This window comes from Perognathus longimembris, chromosome 8 (assembly GCF_023159225.1).
Source record: "Perognathus longimembris pacificus isolate PPM17 chromosome 8, ASM2315922v1, whole genome shotgun sequence".
Lineage (NCBI taxonomy): Eukaryota > Metazoa > Chordata > Mammalia > Rodentia > Heteromyidae > Perognathus > Perognathus longimembris.
Window position 1 is genome coordinate 44,900,427 of NC_063168.1, and position 13,094 is coordinate 44,913,520.

The 13,094-nt window shown below is 46.1% G+C and overlaps 1 protein-coding gene across 3 annotated transcripts in view; it reads right to left on the reverse strand.

Annotated features, from left to right (window-relative positions):
• The window catches only part of Ston1 (stonin 1), a 38,753-nt gene that overhangs the window by 15,384 nt on the left and 10,275 nt on the right, over window positions 1-13,094 (reverse strand). Inside the window, exons 1-2 of one of the 3 annotated variants that reach the window (XM_048352962.1) lie at window positions 3,434-3,995; window positions 2,048-3,360 (exon numbers count right to left, since the gene is read on the reverse strand). The exons of the other annotated variants lie outside the window; for them this stretch is intronic. The gene's annotated coding sequence lies outside the window, so the exon portion shown is untranslated. Of the gene's footprint in view, window positions 1-2,047; window positions 3,361-3,433; window positions 3,996-13,094 lie in introns of those variants that run through there. 3 annotated transcript variants of the gene reach the window in all.

Consider the following 13,094-nt stretch of genomic DNA (forward strand, 5'->3'; position numbering starts at 1 on the left):
CAGTGGTGTTGATTTCTTCAAGTCTGACGTAGTATGAGGCAAAATCAACTGATTTCCCTAAGCCAGACAAAGAAACACAATCCCAATACTGCATAAGCCACCTTGAGCTTCTTAAAAGTACACCTTAGAAACGAAGCAGCCATGTTGAAGCTCAACTCCTCCATGCACAGTGCACTTCCAGGGCCTCCCCACCCCTGTGCAGGGCTGGTACAGGGAGGCCTTGGACATAACTGGATAGAGTTTGGTGCCGTTGTGGACCAAGTGCTCCAGCCTCCCTAAACAAGGGCACATTCATTTCCTTCTGGACTCCTCCCTCCTCCCCTTTCATCTCTATCTCTCACATCTGCTGAGAACCCCCCCCCCCCACACACACACACCAAATCACCTCAGGTTTTTATTCTGACCCCAGAGTCCCTACTTGTCTGTCAACAACTAGGGTCTTTCCTGCCCTCCCAACCCTATCAGAGAGAAAGGGGACCCACCCTGCTCAGAGATGGTCTGAGGATGGGGGAAGACCCAAGCAGCTTAGAGATCCTTCCAGAAGTCCTCTCCAGGCTGTAGAAATGAAACGGTCTTTAGGCAGCAGCAGGGATTTTCTTCTCCTCTGGTTTTGTCTTCCCCCCCCCCCCCCCGGCATTGCAAGTATTTGGATCTAGATGCATCCCTGGGTCCCCCTAAGGGTGGTAAGTCTGACCCATGACAGATGCCTGCACCATCTCATTTAAACTATAAGGCTATCCAGAGCAGATCACAGCACCAAGTGATCTTCCAAAGCAGTTAGTGAAGAGAGGGAGACAGGGGATCCTGACTCCTTCCAGTTCCCTTCTTCCTTCCTCAGAAGCAAGTCTTTCTTAGTCTGGGCCTCTAGCTCCTTGCTCAACTGGGCACCTCATCCCTCCCTGCAGCCCCCACTTTCCAGAGGTCTGTTCTCAATCTGGTTATCCTGCAACCGCTGCAGACAAAGTTCAGACACAGGGCAGGACACCAAGAATCTGAGGGAGGCTCAGACAGGAAAAGAAAATGTATTGTGGTGGAAATTTCTAGAAATATACTTCTAAGGTTAGAGATTTCTAAGGGAAGTGTTTGTTTCCCCTTAAGACTGTTAAGACATTCTTTATATCTACCTGCTGATATATATATATATATATATATATATATATATAGTCTGCCAGCAGAATATGCCAAACCTAAGCACAAATTTCAAGTAGATATATTTGCCTATTCATACTGAAAAAAAAGTACAAAGAAAACTGTGGCTTCTGCATAATTGAATGTGCCATGGAAGGCATTCAGAAGCCTACCACATTGTCTTAGATGTACCCAGAGTTCAACAATCTCCAATGTAGAGAAGCTGTAAAATGGAGTTCGCAACAAGAAAGGCTAGACCATGAGACCATGCAACAACAACAACAGAAGGGCTGCAGTTGTACACCATTCCTGTACTCCACCCCTTCTCCACCCCTTCACAACTCCTGCTGAATTCCTCTAGGAATACTCTGGAGACTCTCAGGAGTTGATTCAATTTATTTCAAAAAGTAAATAAACAATAGCAATACCTTGTTATAATAACAGTATTACAATAAACCTTGTAAATGAGAGACACTGGTTTAGGGGTGGGGGAGAGATGACTGCACCAAAAAAAAAAAAAAGAATTTGGAATGAACAGTTTCAGGTCATCACAGGAAGAAGCCATCATAAATTTCTGAAGAATCTGAGTGAAGTCTCATTTGTTAGGACATTTTTCCATTTTGTCTACAAATGCCTGGCACAAACACAAAGCTCTGTCAAATTATGGCTACATCCTTTTAAAAGCATTCCCTTCCTACCTCCCACCCATTCTATACAATGCACAGATAAGCCAAGTGTTGTGGCTCATGCCTGTAGTCCTCACTACTTAGGAGGCTGACACATCTGAGGATCAAGGTTTGAGGCCAGCTCAGGCAGAAAAGTCTATGAGACTCTGTTTCTAATGAACAAGTTAAAGAGTCAGAAGTGGTGGTGTATAGCTGCCTTGAGCAGAAAAAGCCAAGTTCATATGAGGTTCTACCTTGGTGGGCAGATGGCTGAGCTTTGCCTGGATCCGTGGGGGTGGTGAAGCAGCATTGCAGATCACTCCCAGCTGACATTACAGTGTGTGCATAGAGATCAGCCTTCTTTCTATATGGCCCCTGCATCTGGCTTCTTTGTCACTGCCCCTCAGTGGAAGAAGATGTGCTGAGCTCTCCTGGGCTCCGGAAGTTATCACCAACACCTCTGGATGCCTCCTGATATCAGCCCCCCATCCAACTCAGTCTTTGAGGCCTCTGACTTCTTGCTCTGAAACAAAGCTCCTTAATCCAGAGAAGGAATGCCCTTCCTGTCAGTATCTGCAAGTTTCATTGGCTGTTCCCCAAATAAGGAATTCTCACACTCCAGCAGTGCCAAACTCCTCCAGAGCCACTCTGAGACTAGCCCACAGCTACATTTGCTGAACCCCTTGTTTTGTGTGACTGGGGGTTGGTAATCCACTCCCCAGGATTGCTAGCCTAGGATCCTTACAAGGGAAACAAAATCAAAGTCAGGGCAGGGCAGGCCAGGGTATAAAAAAAAAAAAAAAAGCACTGTGAAGACTTCCCTTAAAGGGTTGCTTGGACCGCCTTCCAAGCACTATTCCTGCAGTTTCTCCTTGCAGGGACAGCAAAGTGAAAATAACATAAGCCATAAGACAATGAAAAAGCCTCGCCCTCATCTTAGGTCATGAGCCATGTTAGTAAGTCATGCAGTCTGCACCCCATTTTGTTGGATCACAAAAGCATGTGGTATTTAGCTCAGTTATGTGACAGGAAATACCATTTGCAAAATATTAAACCACAGTCATCTACTGATGACTTCAAATAGTATCAGCTTTGGCTCCCCGGCTCAACTCCCAGCCTGTGGCACTTTGCCAGCAAACATTTGCATCCTGGCTTTTTGTGCGTGTGTGCAGGTACTGGGGCTCAAACTCGGGTGCAGGCTCTTGCTGGACTTTTTTTTTTTTTTTCACTTAAGTTGGATGCTCTACCCCTTGGCTTCCCCTCTGCCTGGGCTCTAGCCTTTAGAACACACACTGTGTGGTCAGAAGGGAGGTAAAGCGCCCTAACACTGGAGGAAGCATCTGGTCGGCCTGACGATTTATGTTTCCATTCTGCCTTAACTCAGTCCCTGCCCTCAGGAACTGATCGAAAAGCTCCTGCCTTAGACCCCACCCAGGGATGCTCCTCTGTCTGTGTCCTCAAAAAATTCCCTGGGCTGAAACCTAATGCCAATGTGACACTTGGAGATGGGGGGAGGGGGGCGGTGAATGGGTCATGGGAGTGGAGCCCTCACAAATGTGACCAGCACCTTTCTAAGGAGGTAGAGAGAGGAACTTTGGGGAGTAAATGGATCATGGGAGTGGAGCCCTCACAAATGTGACCCTTCTAAGGAGGTAGAGAGACAGCTCAGTCTCTTTTTGCCACCTGAGGATACAATGAGACGTCACCATCAGCCACCTGCAATAGGGCCTTCACCAGAACCTAACCATGCTGGTTCCCTGATCTCAGACTTCCAGAGCCACAAGAAATGAATCTCAGTTGTTTATAAGTAACTCCGTCCTTGAAACAGCAGCTCCCAAAATAAAGCAGTCAATAAGCGTGGATAAACACGCAGCCTCATCAAATTCCAGAAATGGCATGTCTACAGCCTTTAAGGATGCCCATGTTTTCACGAGCCTCTAGGAAGTAGAAACATACAGCTTTCCTCCAGAACCCACAGGCAGGTGGACCTAAGAACACTCTGGAATGTGAAGGCAGAGGAAGCACAGCCCACATCAACTCTGGCCCTTTCATTCTGGGGCTGGCTTGTCTGCTACACCTTCCACACTGACTGGGCCTGCAGTGGCTTCTTTGAACAGGCAGGCCCTGAGCATCACTCCCAGTTCTGTCCCTGGCACACCAGCTGTCCTTAGAGGGAAGGGACATGACTTGCACCTTTGCTTTTCCAGAACTTCCATATGGACCATGGATTAAGGAGCCTTGTTTCAGAGCTAGAAGGATGTCTTTCCTTTGACCAGAGAAAGCCTGGAATTCCTGCTTCACATCATCCTCTGTGCGATGAGGCAGCACCTGCTTCTCCCTACGCCTCTGATGCTCAGCACTAAAGCTTCCCACCTCAGATCCTGGCCTTTCCAAATAGGAGAAGCTCAAACACCCCCTTAAGATGGAGGTCTGGAATGCTGCAGGAGGCCTGGAGCCATGTGCCCACAATCCGCCTCACCCCAACTCTGTCATGTTCCTATACCTGGTCTGTACCCTTCACAGGCCTCTAGGACCACTCTAAGCCTCCCGCTACTGAGGGCCCGGCTATGGAATAGGGTCAGTAACTCATCTGTATCTGAGTAACTGGTGCAGAACCAATGATTGGGTTGTTTCCTCTGGAAAATATGAGTACCCAGCATGCTGCACAGCCAAGTCTTGTCCAAGCCGTGAAGGAGGAAGGAAGTTATGTTACCTGAGGCCTTCTGCATGGGTGTACTTTGTAGTGAATGAATTAAAGGCCAAAGCTTGGTAATCTGCCCAGGCTCATATAACCAGAAAATGGCACTGTCAGAGTAGGACTCTATCTTGAGTCCTAAATGCCATGCTCTTTTTTTTTTTTCTGGTCAGTTGTGGGACTTGAACTCTGGACCTAGGTGCTGTCCCTGAGCCCTTCAGCTCAAGGCTAGCACTCTGCCACTTGAGCCACAGAACCACTTCCAGTTTTCTGGTGGTTAGTTGGAGATAAGAGTCTCAGGGACTTTTCTGCCCAGGCTGGCTTTGAACCACAATCCTCAGGTCTCACCCTTAGTAGCTGGGATTACAGGTGTGAGCCACTGGTGCCCAGCTCATCATGCTCTTTTTACTATACTAAATGGATTACAAAGGAACAAATCAGGACAGGACGAATCAGGATAGGGTGGATAAAGGGATATTTTAAGAGATGCTTTAGGACTTAAGAAAGGGAAACCTGACAGAATAGCGGAAAGAGGGAGAGAGGAAGAGGAGGTGGTTTTACACACATTGGTGAGGTCCCTGGTGCATCTAAATGGACATCTCTCCTGGGAAGCCAGACACAGAAGATGGTACCCTAAAACAGAACTCAGGTCAAGAGGGGTAGAGTCAACCACCTTTTCTGTGTAAGAGAGAGCTGAATTCCAAAGAGAAAGGGCACCCAGTGTTAAGGGCTGGGCCACTTTACAGAGGAAGGAAGGGATAAGGGGAGACACACCCAGGAAGGCCAATGTCAAGCCAGTACAGGGCCCAAGACATTACAGACAGGAAGAATGTGGGGTTTCCTGATTTGGTCAGTAGACATCGATGGATGGGGCAAGGGTTTGGACAAGGAGGCCAAGATGCAATCTGGAAGCAAACAGAGTGAGGATATGCGCTGCTCGGTGTTGGGCACAGAGCCAGGCTACTGCCCACCCCAGCCTACTATCCTGCCCTGCCCCTCTGTATCTGTGAAGCTGGCTGTTTCCTGGAGGGCTGTGTCTAGTAGTCCTAATAGTGGCCCACCTCTTTGTGCCCTGCCTCCCTTTCTATTTTCTGGAGTTGCATGAAGAAGACCCCAGAGCTGCTTACTCTCCATAAAATTCAGCCCACCCCTGACCTTGAGGAGGAGGCAGACAAGCAAGCCTTCTGTGGGACAAAGGCCTGCAAACAAGGCCTGCTTTCAGAGCAGCCTTTTGTCATTTGTGTTTTGTGGTTCTTCAGTGGAAAGAGCAAGGCCCTTAGCAGAGAAATGAGAAGGCATTATCCTTACAAGGGCTCACTGGCCTGGGCTGGGGTACAAGGCCCTGAAGTTACAATGGCTCTTACATGTTGAGCCTGAATTCTCCAAGGAAACCGTGAAAATCACATGTAATACAGATGGCTGGAAGTATTTACATTCAGATACTACATCTTAAATAGCAAATCTCCCTTTTTCTCCCCCTTGCAAAGGCCCACTACACCCCCTGAAGACAAACGACCAAGTCTTAGGTATATAAAAATCATAAAGATGCCAGATAGCTCATGCCAGTAATCCTTGATACTCCAGAGGCTGAGATCTGCAGGATCACAATTCAAAGCCAGTCAAGGCAAACTAATCTGAAAGATTCTTATCTCTAATTAACCACACAAAAGCCAGCAACAGAGATACAGCTTAAGTGGTAGAACATTGGCCTTGAGTACAAAAGCCCTAAGTGAGGCCCTAAGTTCAAGTCCCAGTAACTGTACACACAAACACACACATGCACACACACACACACACACACACACACACAAAGATGTTATGACACGACACAAGGAGACCAGGGCTGGTCCCCTTGGTGTAAAGTGAGAGTAATGTTAGTTACTGTTGTGGTCTGAATGTTTGCCCTCTCCCCGCCCCATTCCCATATTGAAATTGAATCTCTCACATAATAGCATGAGACAGGGAGGTGGCTAGGTCCTCAGGGCTCCTTCCTTAGGAGTAGGATTGGAACATTTAGAAAAGAAGCCCTACAAAGATACTTCCTGTCTACTCTGGGAAAATGCAGTGAGAAACTGTCATTTATGAAGCAGAGCAAGACCTCACTAGACATTGTACCTATAGTCACCTTGATCTTAGACTTCCTATCCACCAGAAAGTGAGTAACACATTTCTGTTGTTTGTGAGTTGCCAGATCAGTGGTATTTTGTAGCAGCTCACAGAAACTAAGACGGTTGCTTTAAAAGCATATTGGACACCCTAAATAAGACACCCGTGAAATGATAATAAGTGGGGAAGATCACAAAGACTGTCACTACCATAGGTTGCTGTTCCTAAAATGCCTATAACTGATAGGAAAGGCCAGAGAAAACAATAAAAGATAAAATTAGTTCATCCTCCTCCATTAACCCACACTGGGAAGAGAAAAGTATCACAGGCAGAGGGCCTCATGGTTTGGGGAGAGGAGATGCTTGAGTAGAGACTTAGGTGGCAAATCAGGCATTCATGATTGAACTCTGTTTCTACTGATTTGGGTCATATGCAAAACAAAAACAAAAACAAAACAAAACAAAAAAACAGCACTGAACAAGAAATTCTCCTCCGTAGGCCTATTCCCCCCAGGCAGGTAGACACAAAATTCAGCTTGGTGCACCCTGATCATCAGTCTGGCAAGGAGAAGTGACCGGGGCTGCCTACATGCCTTCGTATTCAACAGATGTTTGTGTTTGTCCAGGGCCAGTCCTGGCTGTTGTTGTTCACCAAGATCACCCAGAAAAGTCCCCTCACTGTAGATACAGAGGCTTAATCTACGGAATTATAGAGAACAAAGGCATATTTGCTTCTATCCCTTCCACCCCCATAGAATTCCACGAATGTATATGTGCATGAATATGTAATGAATCAAACAATCCTCAAGTTGGAAAGAGATTTTTTTTTTTAAGCATGAAGGTCCTATTCATCAACCAGTAATTTAAAAGATGTCTTGAAGTCTTGAAGTAGAGATATCAGTGCATAAAGACAATAGTCTTAGCTTTCAAGTTCTCAGAGAATGCTTACAAAATACTTGAGAATTTTATCACTTCACAAAGGGTGCCAAAGGCGTTAAAAGAAATGTGCCCAGAAAGCAAAGTCTGATTAGAAATGTGTGAAGAAGCACACTAATATGATTCACTCATCAGCACTCAGCATTGGCCTCTGTGTAACCTTACAAACCTCTGGATTTCAACCCAAGATGCTGGCTCATGTGGCCAGCTGACTTCCTCCTCTGGACTCTGAGTGACTGCTCGCCTCCTCAGGAAGACTGCACTAAGGTCATCCAGGTGCCTTGGCACCTTGCTGTCTAGCCTGATCCAGTTGTTCCTGACAGATCCAGCCCAGCTCATCATGGCTCTGAAGTGCTCTCATTCTCCACCACACTGCCAGAAGCCCCAAAGGATCCTCTCTCTCCTTTCTCTCTCTCGCCACATGTGTCTCTCTATCAGTGACCATGTCTAGATTACTTCTAACACCTAATACTATATATATACATATACGTATGTGTGTATATATATATATATATATATATATATATATATATGCCAAGTAAATAGCCCTTACACTGTATTGGATTTTTTTTGTGGAGGTACTGGGGTTTGAACTAAGGGCCTTGTGCTCTTCTTGGGCTTTTTTGCTCAAGGCTGGCACTCTACCACTTGAGCAACAGCTCCACTTCTGGCTTTTTGATGGTTAATAGAAAATAAGAGTTTCACAGACTTCCCTACCTGGGCTAGCTTCAAACCGTGATCTTCAGATTTCGGGCTCCTAAGTAGATAAGACTACAGGCATGAGCCACCAGTGTCATACCTTGTATTGGATTATTTAGGAACGACAAGGGAAAAACATCTATCTCTGCTTCGTACACACTTGTTTCCCCAAATAGTTTGACTCCCCGTTGGTTGAATCCACAGATGCTGAATCCAGTAGCCTCAGAATATGAACAGATATTTTTCTCTTCAAAGAAAAAAAATGTATGTGAGAGATTTATTTATGTTCAGTAGGTGCCTGCTGATACCTGGTAAATAAATAACCACAGGTGGCAAGATTCCCACTTGGTGAGAGCAGGTCTCTTTCCTCACTTGAGTCCCTTCCAGATCCCAGACCCCCTCATGACCCAGGGAGCCCCATGCAGCCCGCCCACATCCCAACAAAAGACCTGCTCAGTCTTCCCTCTTTCCCCCCGGACTTTCGCTGGTGTGATCTCATGGACTGAAGTTACCCCACCACACCTCCTCGCCCCCTGGCCTAGATCTCACCTTAGACACCCTGTGAGCGCACCACTGCCTAGACCTGAGAATCCAGGTATGCCCCCAGGATTCCCACCAGCTATGACACTAAATGGAAATAACTTATTTCCCTTTCCTGTGTTTCTAAAGTGTGTGATCACAGGGGAGTTTTTTGTTTGCTTATTTGTTTCAGTCAGGATCCATCATCTCTGCCTACAGCCTCAACTACCTCAGGACTGAACTGAAACATGAGGCTCCCACATCTTCCACTGCAGGGGACCCATACGAGCCTGCCAAAGGGTGCTGGGCTTGAAAGTTTTCCTGGAAACTATGGAGCGCATGGTATGTTCCACTGCTCTAGCTACTCTTTTCAGTGAACTTCAGTGTGGTCTCGGATTCTGAGTCTCTAGAAGCCTGGGACTGTTTCCCAGGCAAAATTCTTTTGGTACAGTGGCCACACACAGAGAAAAGCTTGATGCTCTATGTGACTCCAGGGCCATTAACGAATGCAGCGTCAGATCTCCAGGACAAGAGGCTGGGAGTAAAGTCAGGACACTGGGCTCTGCCAGGAAATGAAGTACACCACTTCACCACTCTGGGCATTTCTCTGCATGTACACAATGGAGCTTGCTAGCCACCCACATTCCTATTCACCAGGATACCAGGCGGCAAAGAATGTGAAAAGCATGGCACAAGGAGAAATGTTGCTTTAGAGGGCAGGGAGAGTTAAGAAAGAAGAGAAGACAAAGAAAAATGAAAGAGAGGAAATAAATATAAAAAGAAACATAGGCATGTGGGGGCAAACCCAAGGATGAGAAGCTGGGGAAGTTTCCAGTACTAGAAGGCTTTCCCAGCCAGACCTGAGAGGCAATGTCAAGGTTATATTTACCCCAGCAGAGATTTTCCCCAGCACAGCAAAGTGGACTAAGTCTCCCATCCTTTGAGATACCATGATCCTAAACCAGGAGCAGCCATACCCCTTGCTGTCTACAAAGAAGAGTGTTGAGCTTAGTGTAGGAAGTCAGTTGAGGATGCAATATGGATATAGCTTATATAAACTGTGCAGAGTCCCTAGAAAGGCACTTGGTCAGGCTGCATCCTGGTTCATAAGTTCCAGTCCAGGAAACTGCATTTTAAAGACGACATTCAAAGAGACTAATGAGATCCCCAATCATCATTCTCCCCTGACCCCAACTCTTCCAACCCCACTTATCCCCTCATTGATCTGATACATTGCACTCACAAACAGACATGCTAGCATCTAGGTGCATCACTAAAGGAAGAGTCCTCTGAAAGTGTGTATTGAGGCAAGATTTGGTGAGGGTTAGTAAGCAAAAAATCTCCTAGAATCAGTAAAACAAACAGAGAAATAAAAACCCACCGGCAGACATCAGTCAACCTTCATAATTCAGGAATTTTTAATGCTATATCCCTGCTGAGGAATTATCCAGAAGCTACATAAACCTGTCCAGTGATGGAGACCTCATTAGTTAGTAAATGAGTTCATCCCATTCTCATTGGAACAGGATTAAGCTCTTCTCTCTCTCTTGTTAACCCCAAATTAACCTTTTCCAGGCTTGGTCTACACTCTGGGGAACTTCATCTAACTGTGCTTCCCTTCTACAAGCTCAGCTAGCCTAAGGCAGCTGCTGACTAATCCCTTGCACACCTGTCTTCCTTTCCTTTCCTGAGAGCAAAACACATTTTCAGCCCACGCTTGAAAACACACTTGCACAGCTCACCTCCACACCTGTTTGCTAGTGACCTCAGTCAGCTTTGACCTCAAACTGCCAAGGGACATGGACTATTTCCTGGGGCATCTCTTCCAGGGCCTGCCAGCTAGCTCAGTGTTTGCTTTACAAGTGGGTCTTGGCCTTCTGCCCCAATTTAGGCAAATGCTAGTCTTGGCTTTGCAGCTCTGCCTAGTGCTGTGGGCTTGTCATCAACAAATTCCATCATAAGGCTGAAAAATGACAGTCCTGAATTCGTTCCACTTAATAGAAGGCAGCTGTTTGTCTTTAGGCCTAATAGTAAATGATGCTCAACTAGCATTAACTATTATCTTTTCTAGCACTTCACTTGCTACATGAGGAAAGAGAAGTCCAGAACAGGAAAATGATTCACTCGGGGTCACCCAGCTGAGAAGATGGATAGGAACTATGATCCAGCCCATGTCCTTCAATTGCAGTTAAGAGGAAAGAAGGCTCAGGCTACAGTATGCCTCTCTTCTGAGTGTATTTTGGAGTACATGTTCCCTAGTTGGTGTGTATGCACACTCATTCTTTCTCTAACTCTATAGAAATCCACTAGACAGGGACTTTGTGCTTTGTATATACCCCTGGTAAGAGCTAAAGTAAGTTGCCCTAAGGGGGGTTAGGTCTTGATGTGTGTGATCACAAAGTATGTGGGTGAATTAATTTTCACGTGCATGTACGTGATAACTGAGTGCTCTAAAAACTATGCTGCACACAAAACCAGTCATGTCCCACCACCTCTGGGTGTTCCTTATCTAGGTAGACAATTCTCAAATGCTCTGCTTACAAGATAAAGCCAACTAGAGGGGCTCAAACCCAGACATATGCCAACTTAAGATTGGCAAGAGGTCTGGTGGTCAATGCTCAGGGGACGGTGTTGAATCTGCTGATCCTACAGGGTTAGAAAGGCCTTCATGTTGGCTCATGCCTGTAATCCTAGCTACTCAGGAGGCTGAGATCTAAGGATCACAGTTCAAAGCCAGCCTAGGTAAGCAAGTCCGTGAGACCTTATCTCCAACTAACTACCAAAAAAATAGAGGTGGAGCTGTGGTTCAAGTGACAGAGTGGTAGCTTTGTGCAAAAAAGTTAAAGGACAGCACCCAGGCCCTGAATTCAAATCACACACATGCACATACATAAATACACAGGCGTGTGCATGCCCACATGCACAGACAAGTCTTCAGGAAGAATGGATCTACAAACTGACTCGTAAAGATTGCTAGGAACTGGGCTGGGGATATAGCCTAGTGGCAAGAGTGCCTGCCTCGGATACACGAGGCCCTAGGTTCGATTCCCCAGCACCACATATACAGAAAACGGCCAGAGGGGGCGCTGTGGCTCAAGTGGCAGAGTGCTAGCCTTGAGCAGGAAGAACCCAGGGACGGTGCTCGAGCCCTGAGTCCAATGCCCAGGACTGGCCAAAAAAAAAAAAAAATAAAGATTGCTAGGAACTGACTGAGCCAAACAGAGTGCCTACACAAAGTCAGGGAGGCAGAGGACAGCCTGCCCCTCAATCCCCAGGTACACAGGCACAGTTGGAGCAGGCCAGGCAGGGGAGGCAGATAAGGACAGACAGGTGAGGAAGGGCATGGAAGCCATCTGTATCATGCTAATGAGTTTGACTTTATCCTAAATGCAATGAGGATTCATAAAGTAGGAACCAAGGAGAATTTTGCAAAGCAAGTTCTGAAAGAGTAGAGGACAGATGGGGGGACTGGTCATCCAAAACCAGCAGGAGCCAGAGTTGAACCTGATGGCTTCTGTCCCTCTAGGCTGATTTTGGTGGGGGAGAGGGGGATGAGGGGTACACGTGCATACATGCACATCCAGTTCTGGGGCTTGAGTTCAGGGCCTTGCACTCTCACTTAGCTTTTTCGCTCAAGGATGTTGCTCTATCACTTAAGCCACAGCTTCATTTCTGGATTTTTTTTCTGGCTAATCGGAGACTGGACTCTCATGGACTTTACTGCCTGGGCTGGCTTCAAAATGGAATACTCAAATCTCAACCTCCTAACTATGAAGGATTGGAGCCATGCACTGATTATTATTTTCTTTTTTTTTAATTAATTAAATTTTGTTGACAAGGTATTGTGCAAAAGGGGTACAGTTACATAATAGGACAGTGAATACATTTCTTGTGATATCTTACACCCTCATTTTTCTTTCCCTTCCCTAGATTAGGTAGGCATATATACAATACCCAGTAAACCAAAAACATATACAGTAGCCACATGGCAATTCACCTAGAACTTTAAATATAATGTCAACAATAGAGTTTGCTTATCCTTGTCTTATATGATCATACATACATAGCTTTTGAGCTATTGTGACCCACTGAGAGGTCTATTTTAGACCTTTTTATGTTTAGTAGTTGTTTGGTTTTAGATACATAATGTAAGGTCGCTGACCCAAACCTGTGGAAATACCATTTGACAAGAAGCATTTTTGTTGTTGTTGTTGTTGTCGTTGTTTTGCCAGTCCTGGGCCTTTGACTCAGGGCCTGAGCACTGTCCCTGGCTTCTTTTTGCTCAAAGCTAGCATTTGCCACTTGAGCCACAGAGCCACTTCTGGCCATTTTCTATATATGTGGTGC